The sequence below is a fragment of the Ascaphus truei genome, chromosome 6 (assembly GCF_040206685.1).
Source record: "Ascaphus truei isolate aAscTru1 chromosome 6, aAscTru1.hap1, whole genome shotgun sequence".
Classification (NCBI taxonomy): Eukaryota; Metazoa; Chordata; class Amphibia; order Anura; family Ascaphidae; genus Ascaphus; species Ascaphus truei.
The window spans coordinates 117,421,531-117,443,564 of NC_134488.1; the positions used below are offsets into that span (position 1 = coordinate 117,421,531).

Sequence of the window (22,034 nt, forward strand, 5' to 3'; positions counted from 1 at the left end):
GACCGCTGCAGAGGGTGAAGAGGACCACGGCAACATTCTGGTGGTGGTGGGAGCAGCGGCAGACATCCTTTAGGCAGTGGCATCATTCTTCATGTGACCGGAGCAGGAGAGTTACTATTGGACAGCCGGGGAGGAGCTCGACTTCAGACTTCCGGTGCAGCTTCTCCCCGGCTGTCCAATGCTAACGCTCCTGCTCCGTTCACATGTCCCCCTGCTCCTATCGACACCGGCTGTGAAGGACATCTTCTGGTGCCCCCATCGGCTGAAGAATGACACCACCTGAAGGATGTCTTCCGCTGTTCCCATCGCCACCAGGATGTTGCCGTGGTCCTCCTCACCCTCCGCAGCGGTCCTCCTCACCCTCTGCTACCGGCTGCAGGTATGTCTTCTGCTGCTCTGCTCCTGTCGTTCTCCAAATGGAGGACCGAGGGAGCAGAGCAGAATGGAAATTACACTGCACCAGGTTCCAGCCCCCTGGTGCCGGGTCCGGGTAATTTCCGGTTACTGTAAATAGTGCCGGGTATGCTGGGCACCGGGTAATTTCCAGGTACCCGGTAGATCACTAATCTCATGATATTATCATAACACTCGGTATAACCTTTTTGTGGAGATGCAATGCTGACCACATGCCTGCTGTCTAAATTCAGGTCAGCAATGTGGTAATGACAGACAATCCAACATTTTGCACATAAAAATTGGAACCACTGTAGCTCCTCTACTCGTGCTGGGTAGAGGCACTTCCAAGCAATTCCTATAGAGGTCCCCTTAACTATGCATCTTCCAACGCACAGAAACCCTTGTTACAAGACACAATAACATGTATTGTACCTGCTACATAGCTAAAATTGGAAGGTATGGATTGATCCTGGCCGCATTTTCTTCAGATCTTCCAGAATTGTGTAACGGCTCTAGGATATCGAATTATGCTGCATAGACAGGGGCTATGTTTAGGGTATAAAATAACATTGAAATCAAGAGAGCGATAATTATCTCTCTCTTGTGCTTCAGATCACACAGTATCCTGTTATTCAAGAGTTTCTAACAAACCAGGAAATGGGAATACGAAACCAGGACCAGATGATCACATTGCAGACCAGGAGTTAGGTGTCAGGCGTGCTGGATTAAAAAGAAACAGTGTATTGTTGATGTGGCATTTAAACTAACCTTTTCATGCTTTCTACCCCAATTCGTTCCCCTCTGTGGTTTTTTTTTTTTTTTTTTAATTCGGCAGCACTTCCCAGATCTTGGCTTGCTACAGTACTTTAAGATATATTTCGGGTGCCGACTCCTGCAAAGTGCCTCAGTGCTTACTGATTTAAGTGCATATTGTCATTTCTAAGGGAAAACTGAGAAGGGAAAACAAATCAAAGTACTTATTCAGCATCTGTTTTTATTTTGCGTGTAAAGCTCTGCTTCCAACGCATGTAATTGCCATTTAATGAATAGATAGGAAAATCATTAGTATCCGTGAGAGAAAAATGCAGTCATTTCCATTACCAAGTCTAACCATTTCTATTATATAATGTTACGTGATATATACCACTGAGTGCAGTAGCAAAAACAAAATGATGTGAGCGATCACTAATGAGACATGGGAATAGAGCAGTGATTCCCAACAGGGATTTTTTTAACGAGCATCTCTAGGGGTTCGTGAGGTGTCTCCAGGGGTTTCGCCCCCCAAATATCTGTACTGGCGGGTCCCAGGCAGTATAGAGGGTTCCTGAGCCCGTGTAGGGACTGCACAGTTGTAAACTGCACCTTAGCGTGGGTGGTATAGCGATGAATTACAGCAGGAGCTAGCAAAGTTGCTCCTCGCAATGCTTTGTATCCACAGCGGCAAGGCATTGTGGGGCGTGAATTTGGATGCTCCGGCAGTCATTGACATGCTGTCTGCACACACTGAGGTGTAGTTTGTAACATCATTAAAGCTGCAATCCTGCTTTCCTTTTTTTTTTTTTTGCTTTATAGGTTTGAAGTAGGGGGTTGTTGAGCTGAACTGTGTTCATTTCAGCTCCGGGATCCCCTATTTCCCAAGTTACTTACCTTTTGTAGGGGGTGCCGGTAGCAGCTCTGGCTGGACTGTGTGGGGCTATCAAATGTGCAGATTAAATGTCCCAATAGGAAGCCGTGATGTCATCCCTTGTGGTTTCCGATTTACCCGCGTGATCAGGACATTTAAACCTGAGCAGGAGATACCCCCTATGGAGGTAAGTATCTTGGGAAGCCGGGGCTCCCCGAAGCTGGAATGAATGGGGTTCAGTTCCAGAGACCCACTGCTTCAATCCTATAAAAAAAATGTTCTGCTGCTTTAAGCGTGTGTTCCCCTCACGAGCTCAGGACACTATATGCCTGGAATCAATCGTACAGTTCTGTTAGGAATGGTCTGATGGGAAGACAATAAGATTTATTAATTAGGGCTTCACAGAACAAATATTTTCTAGCAGAGAGGGTGCACAATGTAAAAAAAAGTTGGAAACCACTGGGATAGAGTAACAAAAAGTTTATTGGGGGTGATCTGATTTGGCTTTGCCCATATTTGTGGGCAGATTAGGATCTAGGATCTTGAGGGATTATATCAGTGCCAGTGCAGGAGAAAGGAGAAGGTGAGGGAGGTGGTTCAATCTGTCCGGTATTGTCAGAGTAGGCTTAAAAATCCAGCAGTATTTAGAAGAGGACGTTAGTTGGTGGATAATCTAAAATTCCCATAATCTCAGGTTTTTAGTTTGCTAATAATCTATTTAGAGGGCATATAAATTCATGTTAAAAGCAACTATTGTAGAATGGAGACATGCAAACTTGCCCAAGTTTGGTTCACAAACGTTGTTTCCGGACCTCTGGGTCATGTGATAGTTCCTGTTGCCATCACATGACGCCCTGGGTGACAGAAACGTAAATGGACGGGCCGCTGGTTCGTTTCATTGGTCAGACTAATCCATTCCAAGAAAAGAGCTAGTGCCCATGACCTTGCTGGTACTGTAGGTCATAAAGAGGCCTCTGTCATGTTAGGGTCAATGACGTATCAGCTATGTCATTAGTGCCATACTGGAGGGGCCGCGGTACCTGAGTGCTATAGCCCCTCCCGCTCCATGTGAACTTGAGGGCCATTTTGCAGGAAGCAGAAGAGTATTCCTCCCCCTCTGTTTTCTTCGCTGTGCAAATCATGTCCTGCGCTCAATGGAAACACAGGACACCATCTAAGGGACAAAAAAAATCATGCTGTGCATGGTGTAGTCACTACGTGATGGGGCCAGTGTGCATGGTGTAGTCACTATGTGATGGGGCCAGTGTGCATGGTGTAGTCACTACGTGGTGGGGCCAGTGTGCATGGTGTAGTCACTACGTGATGGGGCCAGTGTGCATGGTGTAGTCAATACGCGATAGGGCCAGTGCCCATGATGTAGTGACCGGTTTAGGATGTTTGGTCATGGTCGTTTCGCCATGACCAAGTCCCCACCGGCATTTAACCGCCACTCACCTTTTGCAGGGATATCTCGCTGCCGGCCACTTCCTGCCAAGGTAAACCCCAACCTTAGCCTAAAAACTCCTTACCCTAAAAACCTTACATTATTCTCCTAACCCTAAAAACCTTACCGGGTCCCCTTACCCTGAAAATGGATATAAGGCACACAGCCGAAGAGAGTGGGTCAAAGTGGAATATAAAACATTATTTTATTAGAACAACATAAAAAAAATGGAGATCTAGCAACCCTCCTACGCGTTTCGTGCGGTATGCACTTTATCAAAGAGTAAAGTGCATACCGCACGAAATGCGTAGGAGGGTTGCTAGACCTCCATTTTTTTATGTTGATCTAATAAAATAATGTTTTTTATTCCACTTTGACCCACTCTCTTTGGCTGTGCGCCTTATATCCATTTTTTCCTGATCTATCTTGCACCATTGGCTGCACACCCATTGAGGAGACGCAGGACAAAGACATACCAAAGTGAGTATATAATTTATACATACATATTATGTCTCATTTTCTCATTAGTCCAGGGACTATCCCAATGAGGCTTTGAGGGGTGGGTTCATTCCCACCAACTCAGGCCTTCAGGGAAACATTGTTCCTTTTTAGGACTATTTTGAGACTTTTTTTTACACACATATATATATATATGTATGTATGTATGTGTGTGTGTGTGTGTGTGTGTGTGTGTGTGTATATATATGTATATCTAGTCTCATGTCCTGAGTTTCTATTTATGCGTGACTCAATACATAGTATAAATATACTGATCCAGCACTTACGCGCGTATACCACCAACACTTTTTTTTTCCCCGTACCCTAAAAACCTTAGCCTGGTCCACTTAACCCCAAAACTCAGTGTCCTAAAAACTTTACCCCGATGCTCTACCCTAAAAAACCTTTAGCCTAAAAATCTTACCCCGATCCTCTACCCTAAAAAAACTTTAACCCAAAACCCTTACCCCGGTCCCCTTACCCTAAAACCCCTTTACCCTAAAAACCTTTACATCGGTCCTGTTACCCTAAAATTGGACCAATTACCCTAAAACCCTTACCCCGGTCCCCTTACCCTAAAACCCCCTTACCCTAAAAACCATAACCCGGTCCCCTTACCCTAAAAGCCCCTTACCCTAAAAACCTTTACATCGGTCCTGTTACCCTAAAATTGGACCAATTACCCTAAAACCCTTACCCCGGTCCCCTTACCCTAAAACCCCCTTACCCTAAAAACCATAACCCGGTCCCCTTACCCTAAAAGCCCCTTACCCTAACACTAATTACCTACCTGGGGGGCCGAAATTGTGAAAATAGTGAAAAGGTGGCGGCAAAGTTTCCCTCGGCAGCTAAAAGGCGGCTCCACTCGACCCATTCCAGTAATGGCTACGTCCTGGGGCACCCGAAGGGTTAAGAGTTAGAAAATATATTTTGTAATATTCGCTGCCATCCAAAGCCTAAAATATGGCTTTTGTAGGGAATGAAGAGAGCCATAGAGTGAGAGCGTCCTGTTTAGTAGAGTACCCATTGACTTATATACCTCTAGCCTAGGGGTAACCAACTCAAGTCCTCAAAGGCCACCAACAGGTCAGGTTATCAAGATATCTCTGCTTCAGCACAGGTGGCTCAGTCATTGACTGAGCCATTGATTGATCCACCTGCGCTGAAGCAGGGATATCCTTAAAACCTGACCGGTTGCTGGTCCTTGACTTGACTAGCATTGGCCACTCCTGCTCTAGTCCCTCTGCCAGTGAATGGGGTTAGCATACATCCCAAAATCTTCCCCACCTGTCATGTTATATTTCTGGGTGTTGGGTTTCTTCTTTTTATCAGTAGAGCATGGATGTTCATGGCTTGTGATTTAATAGTTAAAGGACGATCAAGGCAGAAGGAGCATGTGTTTTGGGCGCCACCAAGCTGATCACACAGATGTAGTAATTAGAGGTGTTTAAGCGATAAGGAATCCTTCTAATTTATCTTAATAATTGAGGTAAGAGGTGCATAATTAACTGCTTTACTAGTAATACCCAGCACTCTGCAGATTGAGCTCGTTTTAATTACAGGTACTTAATTGTTTGGTCAGAGTGTTAATATGGTATTTACACAGTATTGCTGTCGCTTCTCACACCTCAACTCACTCTGGAATCTAATCCTAACCAATCATGATGCTGGAATGGGATCACTGACATTGCCATCTGCCAATAGAAACATGCATGCGGAATGTCAGCTGCTATTGCAGAATTTATATGCAGGTGCACATGTGCTGTGGGGTGAGAAAGAACAAGTGTTTCCTCTACACAGTGTAACAGTTTGCTCAATCCGTTGTATAGCGATGGGCAGGTTCTTTCCAGGTTGTGATATCTTTTATGATACGAACATGAGAGTTATCTTCTCAGTGACGTTTGTAACCTGTGAGTTTTCTAGACCTCTATACATGTTCATTTTATTTATTTAATATATAAAGAAATCTCATGTTGGCCCCAGTCTGGAGTCTACATTTTGCCTGGTCCAATACAGAACTAGATCTTTCAACTGCAAAGACAGGGAAAACATGTATGCACATTTAAATCTTGCTAATTTTATTTAGTAGATCTTGACATGTTTTCATTGTATTGTTGCTGTATGTGAATTCAGGTTGTAATCTTGAGGAATAGTGGCAACAAAACTAAAAATAAAGTGCTATAGCATTCTTTGTCCAGATGGAGATACGTCCGTTACAGCATAGGACGAGGACAGCTTTACCAAAACAAGAGCAGGACACAGACTACAGTGCAATAGTATGTCTAAGGCCAGGTCCCGCCGCTGTGGCGGACGCTGCAGGGACCAGAGCCGCCCCACAATCAGGGCCGCCAACAGAAATCATGGGGCCCGGGACAAATGAAAGGAGCAGGCCCCCCCCCCCCCCCGAACCCAAAGCGCCCCCCCCCCCCGAACCCATAGCGCACCTACCACGAAAAAATATTTTTTAGCGCGCAACTTTTACTTAACTGTTTTCTTATTGTGATACAGAAAAAAACATTACAATGCAACCTGTTTATTTTTATATTTTCAACAAAAGACAGGTGACTGCCTGTCTGAATGGGTGAGTGAGTGGGTGAGTGGGTGCGAGAGTGAGTGGGTGCAAGAGTGAGTGGGTGCGAGAGTGAGTTAGTGCGAGAGTGAGTTGGTGCGAGATTGAGTGAGTGGGTGAAAAAGTGAGCGACTTGGTGGGTGAGAGAGTGAGCGACTGGGTGGGTGAGAGAGTGAGCGACTGGGTGGGTGAGAGAGTGAGTGACTGGATGGGTGAGAGAGTGAGCGACTGGATGGGTGAGAGAGTGAGCGACTGGGTGGGTGAGAGACTGAGTGACTGGGTGGGTGAGAGAGTGAGTGACAGGATGGGTGGGCGACTGAGTGACTGGGTGAGTGACTGGGTGGGTGACTGGGTGGGTGACTGGGTGGGTGGGAGAGTGAGTGGGTGGGAGAGTGAGTGGGTGGGAAAGTGAGTGAGTGGGTTAGTGACTGGGGGGTGGGTGACAGTGACTGGGGGGTGGGTGACAGTGACTGGGGGGTGAGTGACAGTGACTGGGGGGTGGGTGAAAGAGACGGGGTGGGTGGGTGACAGTGGGTGGTGGGTGACAATGACTGGGTGGTGGGTGACAGTGACTGGGTGGTGGGTGACAGTAACTGGGTGGGGTGAGTTGAGTGGGTGACTTACCCTGACCGGGTGGGTGCTGCTTCCTGCTTCCTTTCCGCTTCCCCCCTGCCCCCGATGTCCCCTTTGCAGCTGCCCGGGGCGGGAGGTGGTCACGGTTTTTTAAAAAACTTTTTTTTTTTTAATATAATGGCCAGGGCCACGCAGGGGCCCGGCGGCCAGGGCCCCCCTGACTCACGGGGCCCGGGACGCCTGTGCCCTTTGTCCCCCTTTGTCCCCCCCCTGTTGGCTGCCCTGGCCACAATGGAGCCGGGCCCGCTGCGAGGGGGGGCCGCCACGCTGCGCCGAGAGAAACTCCTGCTCTCAAGAAAATTGAGAGCAGGAGTCGCGACAGAGCACTAGGCCACGCCCCCCGGCGGTTCAGTCAATGAGGACGAACCTGGCAGGTGACGTCACGCCCGCGCCCCGTCACTCCCCCATCACGCCCCCCCTCTGTCTTTCCGCCTGCAGCTCACTGCAGACCGGGGGACTCGGCTGCGCGCTCTGCCTGCCTCACAAACGCGTTTGCAGCGCAGGCAGCGGGGCCGCAGCCTAACAGTGGTGCCTTGGTTAATGTATTATTTTGCTCTTCAGCATTACCATAGGAATACAGTACCACAGGAAGTGTTCAGTGTTACACTGAGGAGCAGTGTGTCTACCTCCAAGCATTACAGCAAGCACTACCAAGCACTACCAAGTGTTCCAAACGTACGTGTCATATTGCCGTCCCCTCTATGAATTCTGTGCTCTGGTGTGCTTAATCCGACCACTTCCTCCAGGTTGGGCTAAAACCAGAGCATTTCCCCCAGAACTGCCGTACCATCGTGCATTTAAGTCAGAGTTTTACTTAGTGTGAAAGTTTGCTATGGTGTGCAAACCTAGGAACATTACCTGCGGGAATACTGTGCTGTAGTTTGCTAAACATACAGGGTTATCTCTAGGAATGTCTTTATAGAGTGTTTCATTCTGAACATTATCTCTAACAATACCTTGCTGCAGTGTGCCGTCCCCAGAGCGTCACCTGTAGGAATACCATATCTTACTGTGCCTAATCAAGGGCCCGGCTGCAGACATGCTCTGCTATTTATAGATACCTTTATGGCTAACCAGCAGCTACCCTTATTTACTGGAGGGGATATTTCACATCTTTAGAGCCCTCCAGTTACACGAATGTTTATGTGCATGATGAAGCAAAGTCTTTCATTCCCAATTAAATATTAATGAGTTTGGATTTGCATCCATTTGTCCTTCGAGCGGCCAGAGTATTAATTAGTACAGCAATAATTCGCCGTGTATGAAAAGGACCAAAGTCGTTTTGAAGTGTCAAGTCCATGAGTATGCTGCCAAATTGAATTATACTTTGCAACACTTAACGGGGCTAAAATATTTATACTGCATTATTATTGTGAGCATCAGAGAGCGGATCAGATATATCTCTGTGGAAGGCCCAGCGTTTGCCTGTCTCGCAAGAGGCCCAGGGAATCGGAGATACCATTAGGTAATATACTGTATGCATGAGTAACAACTTTGCCCGAAGTACTCTACTGCCCATTAGCTTGGCATGATCGTGACAATGGGTTGAAGTAAATAGAAGAAAACTGTAGCTGTGATTAGCAGGAGTCCAATGGAATGTGAGTGTTTACCATAGGGCATGGCTGTTATACAATTATATACTGCTGCAAATGTAGCATGTTATGGGGTCTTTCTCTCTTGCGGCTGCTTTGCCTGTGTATTCTGTACCCTGTGGTACTAAAATTGTTTCATTCTGACAACCATTTAAAACAAAACCCTTCAGTTGCACAATAACATATACTGTAGTGGGAATTCTTGGTCAAGCTGAGTTCCTCCAATACAATTAATACACATGTAAATTGGGTTATAATTTTGGTAATAATAATGTCATCGCTCCTTTCTCGTCTCACCCCTATGGAGGCATCTTCAAATCAGCCACAGAGGTGGCTGCACTTTCAAATTATACTGCCTCTAAAGTGTTATTGTGAATTGCTTTAAAATTGAAAAGTGCTATATAAACCCAAGGTATTCTAATTATGCTCTGTCAATCTAACTTCCACCTCAATTAACCCAAGAGACTCATTCCTTATTTCCATCTGGCAAAGCAAGTGTCTTTATTGCTGTATCATGGGGAGTATACAGCTCTCTCAGTGTGTGTGTTATATGGTTCCTGATAGCGCAGGAAAAAAATAGTTTCACTAATGAAAAGCTGGTTCCGCTGTAGTTTTCTCTTGCCTGGATATCATGCAGATCTATATCAGAAAGCGTTGGGAGTCAATTGTGCATCTGGGAATCGCTCATGAAATCTGCCAAGGTTCCTAGGTAGGGAACTGGGGGAGGAGCACACACGCCATGCTTTGGTATACTGCCTTTGGTGCTTAAGAAATCCAGATGTGTAGTTGCAGGGGAAAGAGACCAGCACTCCTGTGGCATTCGTGATCAAACGTGTTTATTTACACCAGTCCATGTTTCGGTCCTAGATGTGGACTTTGCTTGGACACCAGTCTTCTTCTACTAAGAACAGTTCTCAGGGCCGCCAACAGAATTTTTGGGGCGCAGGACAAATTTGAAGAATGGGGCCCCTGCATATATTATGACAATCGAATTCTTTCTACTTTGCCCCATCATGTCTCTTTGTCCCCCCCTACCCCACATGTCTGCCGCTCCTCTTTTTTTTCCCCCTAGCTTCTCTCTCACACCCTTCATGTCATTCCATCTTTTCCCCTTATGTGTCTCTTTTCTCCCTTTCTTACCCCGCAAGCATCTTTCTCCTCTCCTCCCAGCATGTTTTTCTCTCTCCCCACCACAGAATACCTCTCTCCTCACCCCTGCCCCCAGCAGGTCTTTCATTATGTTCCTTCTTCCAGTCGTTTTCTACTTTCCTTCCCCTAATCCTTAGGGCCTAATGTGTTTTACCCTTATCTTTTTCTTTCCTCCAATGTCTTTCTCACCCCCCCCCTTGACTCTTATTTTCCACTTCATGTAATTCTTTAACTTTCAAGTTTCTCTTTCTTTCTCCTCTCCCACCTCCCCAACATGTCTCTCTCCAAGCATGTCTCTCTCCCCCTCTCCAAGCATGTCTCTCTGCTCTCCCCATGCATGTCTCTCTCCTCTCCCTCCAGCATGTCTCTCTCCTCTCCCCCCCAGCATGTCTCACTCCTCCCCCCCAGCATGTCTCACTCCTTCCCCCCCCAGCATGTCTCCCTCCTCCCCCCAGCATGTTTCTCTCTCTCTCCTCAAGCATGTCCCTCTCTCCCATCACCCCAGTCTGTCTTTTTCTCCCTCCTCACCTGTGTCTTTCTCCACCCCAACATATCTCTCTTCCCCCACCTCACAGCATGTCTCTCTCCTCTCCCACCAGCACGTCTTTCTCTCCTAACCCCAGCATTTCTCCATATCTTCTCCCCCCAGCATGTCTCTTCCCCAAGTATGTCTCTCCCCTCCAGCAAGTATCTCTCTCCCATCCCCCCAGTCTGTATTTTTCTCCCTCCTCACCCCCACTGTGTCTTTCTCCTCCCTCCCCACATCTCTCTTCCCCTACCCCACAGCATGTCTCTCTCATCTCTCCCCCCCCCCCAGCATGTCTCACTCTCCTCTCCCCTACAGCATTTCAAGCCTTTCCGCACGGCATCTCTCTCCTCACCAGCATATCATTCTCCTCTTTCCATCCCTGGCATGTCTCTATCTCCTTACACTGTTCATCTCCTTCTTTCTCTCTGTTCTCCCCTCATGTACTGTATTTATCTTATTCCCCCCACCCCCCCATGTCTTTTCCTTATTTTCCCTTCATTGCCATCAACCCTGAATTTTCTTTTGCTTGGCATCCCTCTCCCCCTCTCCCCCTCTCGCATGGCTTTCTTTTCCCTCTTATGTATTTCTCTCTTGTGCTTTATTTTTCTTCTTCTTTCTATGTCTTCTTCCCTTTCATGTCTGAATTTCCCCTTCTGATTTAACCCTACCCTGCCGCTCACCTTTATCAGCCTGTCTCTCAGGCTGCAGCCTAAGCCCCACCCCCTGACCGAGGCACTTCCCAGCCACAGAGGCTCTGCAGGGGAATGGTTCCCCCTCTATGCTTTCTGCACCTCTGGGCCTGCTGCAGAAAATTGATGTCTGCAGAAGGCTGGGTGGGCCCTTACACCCACCAGGCCTGGGACAGCAGTCCTGGCTGTCCCCCCCTGTCAGCGGCCCTGACATTCCTGTCCATCTTCTATTTGATGCAACACCAACATATCAGGCCTCTTGTGCAGGGGTGCACAAAGAGGGGGGTCTGGGGCGCGATATTTTCTTTGGGGGGAGGCACGGTGTTTACAGAGATCCTACTTTGTTCCTCATAGCATTTAAATTAAATGCTGGGGGAGCGTGCGGGAGGCCTCTGTAGGTCCCTTACCTGGTCTCTGGTGGCTTCTGGCAACGCATCGCCATGGCGTCAAATGACGCTGTGGGGTTACATGACGTCACGTTGCCATGGTAACATGACGTCACATGATGTCAGAAAACGCTGGAAAACAGGTAAGGAGAGGGGAGCGAGCAGCGGGGGAGAGCAGGCAAGGGGCCTCAGACTTAAAAGTTTGCGCATTCCTGCTCTAGTGTAGCGAGTGATGAGCTTTTTTTTGTTCTCTAACGCCATAGCACAGTAAAAGGACTTCCTGTACCACTAGTTGTTTACTGCTCTGCCAAAGTATCCATATCTGTCCTTATAGAGTTACATGAACTTGATGTCCATCAAGTTCAACCTATGCTAAATTTAGACAACAGATACTTTATCCTATATCTATACTTACTTATTGATCCAGAGGAAGGCAAACAAAAAAAACCCAGAGTCATATCATCCAATGATATCTCCTAAGGGAGAAAATAAATTCCTTCCTGCCTCTAAGAATTGGCAATCAGATTACTCCCCGGATCAACATCCTTCCCATGTTTACTTATTTGGTATATCCCTGTACAGTATATCTTTCCTTTCTAAAAAGATGTCCAACCTTTTTTGAACAAATCTATTGTATCTTCAATCACAGTATCCATGGAACATGAATTCCACATTGTATTTGCCCTTACTGTAAAGAACCCTTTCCTTTGTTGCTGGTGAAATCTCCTTTCCTCCAACCTAAAGGGATGCCCCTGAGTAATTTGTACTTCCCTTGGGATGAATAGTTCTTTTGAAAGCTCTTTGTATTGTCCCCGAATATATTTGTATATAGTTATCATATCCCCTCTTAGACGTCTCTTTTCTAATGTAAATAAATCTAATTTAGATAGCCTGTCCTCATAAGTTAAATTGGCCATCCCCTTTGTTAATTTGGTAAGGCTCTTCTCTGCACTCTCTCTAGTTCCATAATGTCTTTTCTAAGTAGTGGTGCCTAAAATTGTACCCCATATTCAAGCTGTGGTCTTACTTATGATTTGTAAAGGGGCATAATTATGTTTACGTCCCTTCCATCCATTGCCTGTTTAATGCAAGATATGATCGTGTTTGCCTTTGCAGCTACTGCATGACTTTGGGCACTATTGCTAAGCACTATTGCTAAGCCTATATCAGACCTATATTTACGCTGCGTTAGTTTGTCTTAATTATATGCAGTTAATTATATTTGAGTTAATATGGTCAGTGTGGATACTGTGCTTTTTCTCTTTGCTTTCCTCTTCCCGCAGTATCTCTCAGGGGAACGTGGCACTCAGAATCCATAGAAGTGTGATGTACTACTTTGTAGAACTAAGTGTCACCAACGCTACTCACACCCCTGCTCTTGTGAGTTATGTTAGAATTGTGCTTTACTCTATGACAAGGATAGATAGACAGACAGACAGACAGACAGACAGACAGACAGACAGAATCTATCTATCTATCTATCTATCTATCTATCTATCTATCTATCTATCTATCTATCTATCTATCTATCCATCTATCTATCTATCTATCACCCTCCTTGCTCAGTCTCTCATACCTTGGCAGGGTGCTGGATCCACACAGGCTGGGGGTAGATATACTGATGGAATTAAGATGGTGCCAGGAACTTTTATAGAATAAACAAGATCTTTATTCACAGCTGTTGATAATGCGCTTTATTCACATTTGCTTCTTCCCAGGTACCCTCATCTTAACATGCTAAGGAGGTACTTAGCGTGTTTCTCTTTTGTTTAGCTGAATCGTCCCTTTTTGTATAGTGTTCGACATGTCCCATTACTAGTGAGACCCTTGTTTTATATATACACACAATATATGCAGATATATACAGATACAGCGGCCGTTATTCGAACACTTCGCGCGTTCTATACCTCAGAATACCCATGTCATGGCGGGTGATTTAATCCAATGTGCCGCCTTAAGACGCGAGTGCAGGCGAGTGCAGAAAATTGCATTTTAGTGTTCTGGCTTTTAAACACCTGAAATTGACACAGTAGCACAGTACTGTACACATTGCAATTCATTCATTTCATTGCACACAAAGAAACAGAATCCATGAAATTCAAACAAAGCAACCGCGATAAACACGTGTGCCTGGGGCGATTGGCGGCGTTAATGCCGCGTGCAATACCGCAGCGCACACGAAACCGGCTCCATGATTTGTTTGAATAATGGCCACTGCATCTGTACACACACACACACATACACACACACAATATATGCAGATATACACACACCCTTAGCTAGCTAGGTTTTCGAGATCAGTCTAATTGTAACTAAACCTAATTACATGTATCACAAACAATTTGAGTAGATGTGTTGCTCTGAAAAGCAAGTTTAAAGGTTGTTCTTTAGTACTAAAACTGGGAAGCCTTAGCCTGGAGGACGTCGGATGCTAAAGCGATCCATTTAATTCCTGTACTAGACAAAATTAGACTGGCGAGGGGGTAGGTGATACACTTTGTGCTTAAGTTATCCATGGCTACAATGAGATTTTGTCCCACCAGCTTGCAATCGAATGTATATGAGCCATGGGGACAATGTGTGTGATTCGATCAGAATCCCACAGAATGGCAAAGCAGAACGCACAACCCACAACTTTGTGTCTTTACTACAAAACGGCATATCCTCCCTTGTTAGCAGCTCTATGATCTGACAGGCAGTAAACTCTGAGCCTCACAAATCTCTCCTTGAAGGAACTGGCAAATGAGATCTATCTCCCCTCCAGGGACCTAGCAACTCCCGTGCCCATCACCTAAAATATATATGTATATGTATATTCCTTCCTTCGATAAATATCTGGTGTTTGTAGGAAGAGAGAGAGAGAGAGAGGAGTGTGTCAGCCGTTGAGAAATGACACCTTTCAGGCAGTCTCTCTCCCCACTGAAGGGAACGGGGCCTTTCTCCGCATACTAATCTCGTGGCGGGAAATCTCAGCGTTGGAAGGCAGAAAGCATTTTTTGATTGCATCAACCTCCCAGCCCTCCCTTTCCAAGGTCAATGGAGGAATTTAGAAAATAGCAGATAATTCCATTAGTGCATTAAGTGTCTGCGTTTTCGGCGGGGTTGGAAGAGAAGCTCCGCCACCACAACACAGCACGCGCGTCCCTGTCAAGGGCTTAATTCAACGCAGGTCAGAGGTCGGCATTTCTCATGACTGAAGCGCAGTTATGGGAACCAAGTTAGGAAGGAGGGAGATGAAGGGCCCATTAGACATCCATGGTTCTGTTACTGTTACTGATCACTTGTTTAGAGCAGGCGTGCTCAACTCCAGTCCTCAAGCCCCTCCAACAGGTCAGGTTTTCAGGATATCCCTGCTTCAGCCCAGGTGGCTCAATCAGTCCCTGCTTCAGCACAGGTGGCTCAATCAGCCTTCAACTGAGCCTCTGATTAAGCCACCTGGGCTGAAGCTGGGATATCCTGAAAACCTGACCTGTTGGGGGTGCTTGTGGAGTTGAGCACCCTGGTTTAGAGATGACAACCTTCAAGGATGCAAATCAGTTGTTTGGGGGAGAGGGCTGAGCCAAAATAGCATTTCAGTGAAAAAGTAGTGATATTTATCAGTGAGTCTCCACTAAAATCTACGGGACCGGTGATGCTAAAAATCAGTGAGTGGCACTGACAGAAAGGGAGAGTTGAGAGCTCTGCTAGTTGCTGAGAAATATAAAATATGCACTGCAAGATGTCCAGAAACAGCAGAACTGGAGGCCATACAAGACCCGATTTTGGGCTACATTGTTAGCTTTGGTGCTTCCACAAAGGACTTTTAGAAGTTGGATAACCTTCGGGTAATGATCCTAAGGGGCCAATTAAGTGTTACCTTGGGAAATGTCATGCTATAGTGTGCCAATCTGAGAGCAGGAGCTACGCACGCGAGTTACCTCTAGGAATGCCTTGGTGCCTCAACCGGTTCTTCTTCAGAGGAAACGGCTCTCGTATCTTTGGTAAACTTTAGTTAAAATCATGAGGGGGCTCCAAGATCAAAATCTCAGTACAACTAGAGCTTAGGTGTAATACACTCAGAAGTTGGGTAACCACTGGGAACTAGGCGACATTAGTGATCTTACAAAATATGAATATTGGTGAGCTTTGACATGGAACGCAGTAAATTACACTATATCAAGAGGCAATAGGAACCAATGGTTTGATGTTAGTACAGCACAGCCTCGCTATACTATGATACCTGACTGATGGTGTTCTCGCTGTGGACTGTGTGCCCAGAAACAGGCTGTCATCTGTTAATGAACCCTGAGTGAGTCTTCTTCAGCAAGGCTGGTCCTGGTGTTTGTCTATTCAGCTCCATCTCACCCCTCCAAGCACATGTTCTTACAGCAACAGCTGATTGGACCTTCTGTGGAACAGTAGCATGTTATGTTATGCTGTTGATAGCCACATCTGTGTCAAGTTACATTAGTATCCCTAGGCATCCAGAGGTGACAGAGGCTATGTTTGTGCTGTGTATGAAGTACAGTATATCTGGAAAGTGTGTGCTGATGTGGTAGGAATACTGTATGTTGTTATGGGATTCAGCTATTTCTCTATTATTTACTCTTTATGAGTTTATGACCAAGTATGTTTGGGAGTCTGTATTGTAACACTGTAGAAAGGATTAACCACAAATACTAGGAACCCCACAGTAACATTGTATTTTGGGTGCATGCTTAAATACCTTCTTTTTGTTAGTGGAATTTGGGATACTTATATAAAGGGCCCCTTAATGGGAATGGTGGAGTTGAAACCCCAGCTTTTAATATTCATAGGCTGTCAATCCTTTTCTGCGTTGACTCAGTGCAAGAGTGTCCTGCAATGCTCAGAAGGAGATAAAGGTCTCTTTAGAAGAAGTGGAGAAAATAACATGTCCATTTTCTCCAGTAATAATGAATCCCACAACACAAAGTTTATTTCAACAAATAAAAAATTAATAATAATGATCACGTGTTGTATGTTGAATCCTGTTTTGGAGATGGTGTTGAAAGTGATTTCCTTCAAAAATCCTTATGATTCTGCTCCGATCACTGTATGTATGTCTTTATTTATCTAGCGCCATTAGTGTACATAGCGCTTCACGGCAGTAATACACGTGACATATAAATAACAAATAATACAAATAACACATAAAGGGGAGAAGTGCTTCAGACATAAAAAGTAACATTTAGGAAGAAGAATCCTGTATGTGAATTGCTGCTACCTGTTTAATTGTCCTCTCAATTTGTTATCGCCCACCTCACCCCGCATAACAGCAGGTTTTGTGTGATGTATGTTGCTGCGCTGTTCAGTTTTAGCCGATCAGTCCTACATTTGAAAAGCAATTAATCATACTTTGAGAGAGGAATTTGAGAGATGGTGTTGCGTGGCTGAGTTCTTTTTTTACTTTACTGCGGCTCCAACACATGCTTCCCCCCCCCCCCCGTGAGCCTGCACCTTTAACAAAGGCTCTGGTCTGCGCTGATGAGAAAAGCACACATAACCTGTTCTGTACACACAGCACGAGGCCGGCAGAGCGCCACGGAGGGAGAAATACAAGGCATAGACGAGAAATACGAGGCAGAGACAAGGCGAGATGCTATCGGCCGTGGCTGGACGCAGCCTTCAGATGTTATCAGACGCACGTTCTTTATGGCCCAAATAAGCGAGTCTCCTCCAGTGCTTGCTTTCCGAGAGGGTAGCGAAGACGAGAAGCGGAAAGTAGATAAGAGCCGGGCCCCGGCAGACACACGAGGCTATTAAGCATCCCGGGCAGAATTAATGGCAGTAAGAGGGTGCAGACATGGTCATTAATCGCGCAATATGCCCCTAGCTTAGGTCAGAAACACTATTAGAAAAGTATATAGTACACATCAAGTGGTACTGGGATGCCAAGCTTGCCACCTCTAGGACTAGACAGTATAGAGACACAAGGTCTCTTTTATTAACATGTTAGCTACCAGAAGGCATTGCCCCTCTGGCAATGAAAGGGTTCTAGTATCAATTTCACCTAACTTAGCCAATACATATTATTATTATTATTATTATTATTATATGCTGTGTACTTTACCTTCTTGGGAACTATCCAAGGAATACCTCATTTTTAGAAAATAAAATCATATAAAACTTTTGCACGGCTCTTTAAAGATAATTGTAATCATGATTCTCACCCCCCTTATTTTGCCCTCTCCGTTGTCCTTCCTGTTAACACAATGTCTGATTACTCTGTTATCTGTATTCTTACATTGCACAGGATTTCTCTTTTATTCTCATCTTTATGAGTAAAATATACTATTTTGAAGTATTTCTGACTTAAGTATTTTTGGAGTATATTCCTGGTCTCCCTGCCCCTTATCTATCTTAGGCTATGTCCCCGCTAGCGCTGATTGGGCTGATCAGGTGGCGCTTGCGGCGGAGAATTACATATATAAATATATATTTAAGTCCCCGCTCACGCGGTGCGCGCGGCGCGCGTGCACACACGCTCAGCCACGATCGGCGCTTAGGTAAACAAAAAAATTATACTTACCCGCGCGCTCAACTACCCGCAATGCCCCCCCCCCTCCTCCCCCGCACGCGCATACAAGCAGGACACCCGGCGCTCATGCTTGGAGAGCTCTCCAAGCATGAGCGCGCTCAGCGCCAGCGGGGACTCAGCCTTAGCCGTATTGGGCGTTATTATCCATTTAGGGGTGCTGTTTGTCTTATTTGTTATAGTATATACTGATATTACCATAGAACCATCTCTCGCTGGGCCTTCCCCTTTAATAGCGAAGGACATGGAGCTGGGGTTTTCACGCATCCCTTTGTCACTTTACCTGCGTATTTGCAAACTGATTTGCATATGACCTGCGAGTTGCAGTCTTTCCGGCGTGCTCGCAGCGAGGGAATTCATCTTGCTTGTGTGGAATGAAGGTTTCTTAATGTATCTAATGGTTGGAAGCCCTGTTACATTAACACTTTCACTTTCCAAAAAGGAAGCTCTCGTCTCCTGGTAGGTAAGACACACCGGACAGGTTTCCGATTTCCCCAGCATACTCTCAGCGAGGCAGAGAAAAGCCGCAGCAGCAAATCAGGGATGTGCTGAGTCAGTGAGGTCTCAGCTCTTGGCAGGTGTAATTATTGCACTGAGCCTCCTGGAGGGGTGCTTTGGGAGTGTTAGGGGGGCACTTCACATATAATTGCTTTGCTGCCATGATTGAAACCATGCACCGAATCTTAACACAAAGGAGCGGAGAGCCTGTGTTTACCTGCAGTGTCAGCAGGGAGGGGATGTAAAACAGGTGTGGTGAGGGCATGCAGCTCCAGGAAAAGGGGCAGAGAGCACACAAAGTATCAGCTAAATCCCCCCCCAAATTAGAAGCAGCTGTTGGGTAGGAGAGCCGATGGGTTTTAACTGCTTTGGTGATTTTTTTTTACAGCATTGGACGGGGGGGGGGGGGGGAGGCGGGGGGGGCGGGTTCCTGGGAGCTAAACCGCGCAATGCTGGTTCCCAACAAACTTATTGGTGACGTTATTGAGGTTAATTCTCCCTCCAGGGGAAACAAAATGGCCACCAAGTTGTGGGCCAATAGGAAGCAGCGTTGTCATCGTTTTCGGCTTCCTATTGGACGACCAGTTAAATCTCTCTCCCTCCCCGAAAACCAGTAACTTCCCCTGTAAGTATGTCAGGAACGCCTGAGCTGAAAATTGAGCAGTTCTGCTCCGGATGATCGCTGCGATTCCCACTGCTTTAAGTTATTGTTACTATATTAGCACTACGCAACGGGTCACATTTACCAAAGGGACGTACCCATTGAGAAGGGGGAAAGGGACAGACCAATGCACTCGTTTTGCTGCCTGAAAACTTACCGTAGATACATAGGTAAAGGGATTTTGCACCATACTGTAGTTCGTTATGGCAAAAGAAAAAAATGGACATACTGCACCGACACACTTTATTCGAGCAAATACCCAGTATGTACCTGGCAGATACCTGGAATGTGCCGCTCCTCACCTCTGACAAGCCCCGTTGCGTTTGCCTTCCCAGCCTGGGTTCATGCCTGGCTGACGGGCGGCTGATCAGTTAAATAATGATTAGGATTTAATAGGCTGCAATGCTTCGCGTGTCTACCAGATGGCATAAATTCATGAATTGTAATGCAGTATATATATATATATATACTGTGCAGTATTGCAGCCAGCGGGAATAAAATGCTTCAATCCCTGCCTGGAAAATAACCCAATGCACTCGGGCAGAAAACAGTCACAAACCTCAATACACCCGGGTATACCCGAATTCGTGGGACTAGCCGAGCTCGAATAAAGTGTGTCGCCACTGTAGGGTCATATTTACTAAGCAATGCTATACCCTAACAAACCTCCCAGTGCTTATGGCCAGAAGGTGCCATGACAGAGAACTGCTTACAAAATATGGGCATTGTTGCACATACTATAAGGAATATATGTATCTCTGTCATCTTTCTTATATATATATATATATTAGTGCCAAAAGGAGTGCTACTGGGTTTGTAACCTTATGCAGGGGTGGGCAAACATTTTTTGTTTGCGTCCCCCTCTCTGCCCTTTCCCCCTGCTTGCATCTGCCCCCCCCCCCCCTTTACGTTTTTCCGGCACCAGCGGCAACATTTGACTCCGCGTTGTGATGAGCGACGCGGAGCCAGAGAGCAGGTAAGAGGCATACAGAGGCGTCGGGCGCTCCCCCGGCATTTTATTTAAATGTTGTGGGGAAGAGCGCGGGGCCTCGGTAAGCACCGCTTGCCCCCCCCCTGAAAAGGTCACGCGTCCTGTTACGCCCCCATGCTACATCCAATATGACAAATGATATAGTTAAATACGTATCTGTCTCCTCATAACTCCTCATAAGTCAGAAGGGACGGAGACATCGTATCAGAATTATAAGGAATGTAACAAAAATTGCAAAAGGGCAATCAAATTAGCAAAAATGGATAATGAAAAAAGGATTGCAAGAGAAAGTAAGGTCAACCCTAAAAAGTTATTGAAGTACATTAATAACAAAAAATGAGAAAAGAAAATATAGGACCCTTTCAGCGTGAGATGGGCAGGCAGAATATTGGAGATAAGGAAAAAGCTGAGGTATTAAACAAATTCTTTGCCTCTGTGTTTACCAGGGAAGAATCAAGTTCAATAGTAGTGCCGCAGGAGGAACCCACAACCTCCATATTAATGAACAATTGGTTAACTGAGGAAGAAGTTCATAAGCGACTTGAAAAAATTAAAGTTAATAAGGCACCTGGCCCCGATGGCATACATCCAAGATTTCTCAAGGAGTTAAGCTTAGTAATAGCAAAACCATTATATTTAATATTCATGGACTCCATTTCCACAGGCTCAGTACCACAAGATTGGCGTAAAGCAGATGTGGTGCCTATATTTATAAAGGGAGCTAGATCACAACCGGGAAATTACAGACCTGTAAGCCTGACTTCAATAGTAGGGAAACTACTTGAAGGTTTAATACGGGATAATATTCAGGAATACCTAATGGAAAATAAAATTATTAGTAATAGCCAGCATGGATTTATGAAGGATAGATATTGCCAAACTAACCTTATTTGTTTCTTTGAGGAGGTAAGTAGGAATCTAGACCAGGGTAATGCTGTTGATGTGGTCTACTTAGATTTTGCAAAGGCTTTTGATACGGTTTCACACAAGAGGTTGGTGTACAAAATAAAGAGAGTTGGACTCAGTAATAATATGTGCACCTGGATTGAAAACTGGTTAAAGTACAGACAACAAAGGGTTGTCATAAATGGAACTTTTTCATGTTGGGCTAAAGTCGTGAGTGGAGTACCTCAGGGATCGGTACTGGGACCCCTGCTTTTTAACATGTTTATTAATGACCTTGAGGTTGAGATGGAGAGCAAAGTCTCCATCTTTGCTGATGATACTAAATTGTGTAAGGTAATAGAATCAGAGCAGGATGTAATTTCTCTTCAGAAGGACTTGGAGAGACTGGAAACGTGGGCAGGTAAATGGCAGATGAGGTTTAATACAGATAAATGTAAGGTTATGCATTTGGGATGCAAGAATAAAAAGGCGACTTACAAATTAAATGGAGATACAGTATATTGGGGGAATCCTTGATGGAGTAGGATTTAGGAGTGCTTGTATACAGCAGTCTTAGCAATAGTGCCCAAAGTCATGCAGTAGCTGCAAAGGCAAACAAGATCTTATCTTTCATTAAACGGGCAATGGATGGAAGGGAAGTAAACATAATTATGCCCCTTTACAAAGCATTAGTAAGACCACACCTTGAATATGGAGTACAATTTTGGTCACCAATCCTAAGAAAAGACATTATGGAACTAGAGAGAGTGCAGAGAAGAGCCACCAAATTAATAAAGGGGATGGACATTCTAACTTATGAGGAGAGGCGAGCTAAATTAGATTTATTTACATTAGAAAAGAGGCATCTAAGAGGGGATATGATAACTATGTACAAATATATTCAGGGACAATACAAGGAGCTTTCAAAAGAACTATTCATCCCACATGCAGTACA

At 45.4% G+C, this 22,034-nt stretch overlaps 1 protein-coding gene across 3 annotated transcripts in view; it reads left to right on the forward strand.

Annotated features, from left to right (window-relative positions):
• Positions 1 to 22,034, forward strand: part of IGSF21 (immunoglobin superfamily member 21) — a 462,769-nt gene that overhangs the window by 143,733 nt on the left and 297,002 nt on the right. Inside the window, exon 1 of one of the 3 annotated variants that reach the window (XM_075605995.1) lies at positions 18,368 to 18,503. The exons of the other annotated variants lie outside the window; for them this stretch is intronic. The gene's annotated coding sequence lies outside the window, so the exon portion shown is untranslated. Of the gene's footprint in view, positions 1 to 18,367; positions 18,504 to 22,034 lie in introns of those variants that run through there. 3 annotated transcript variants of the gene reach the window in all.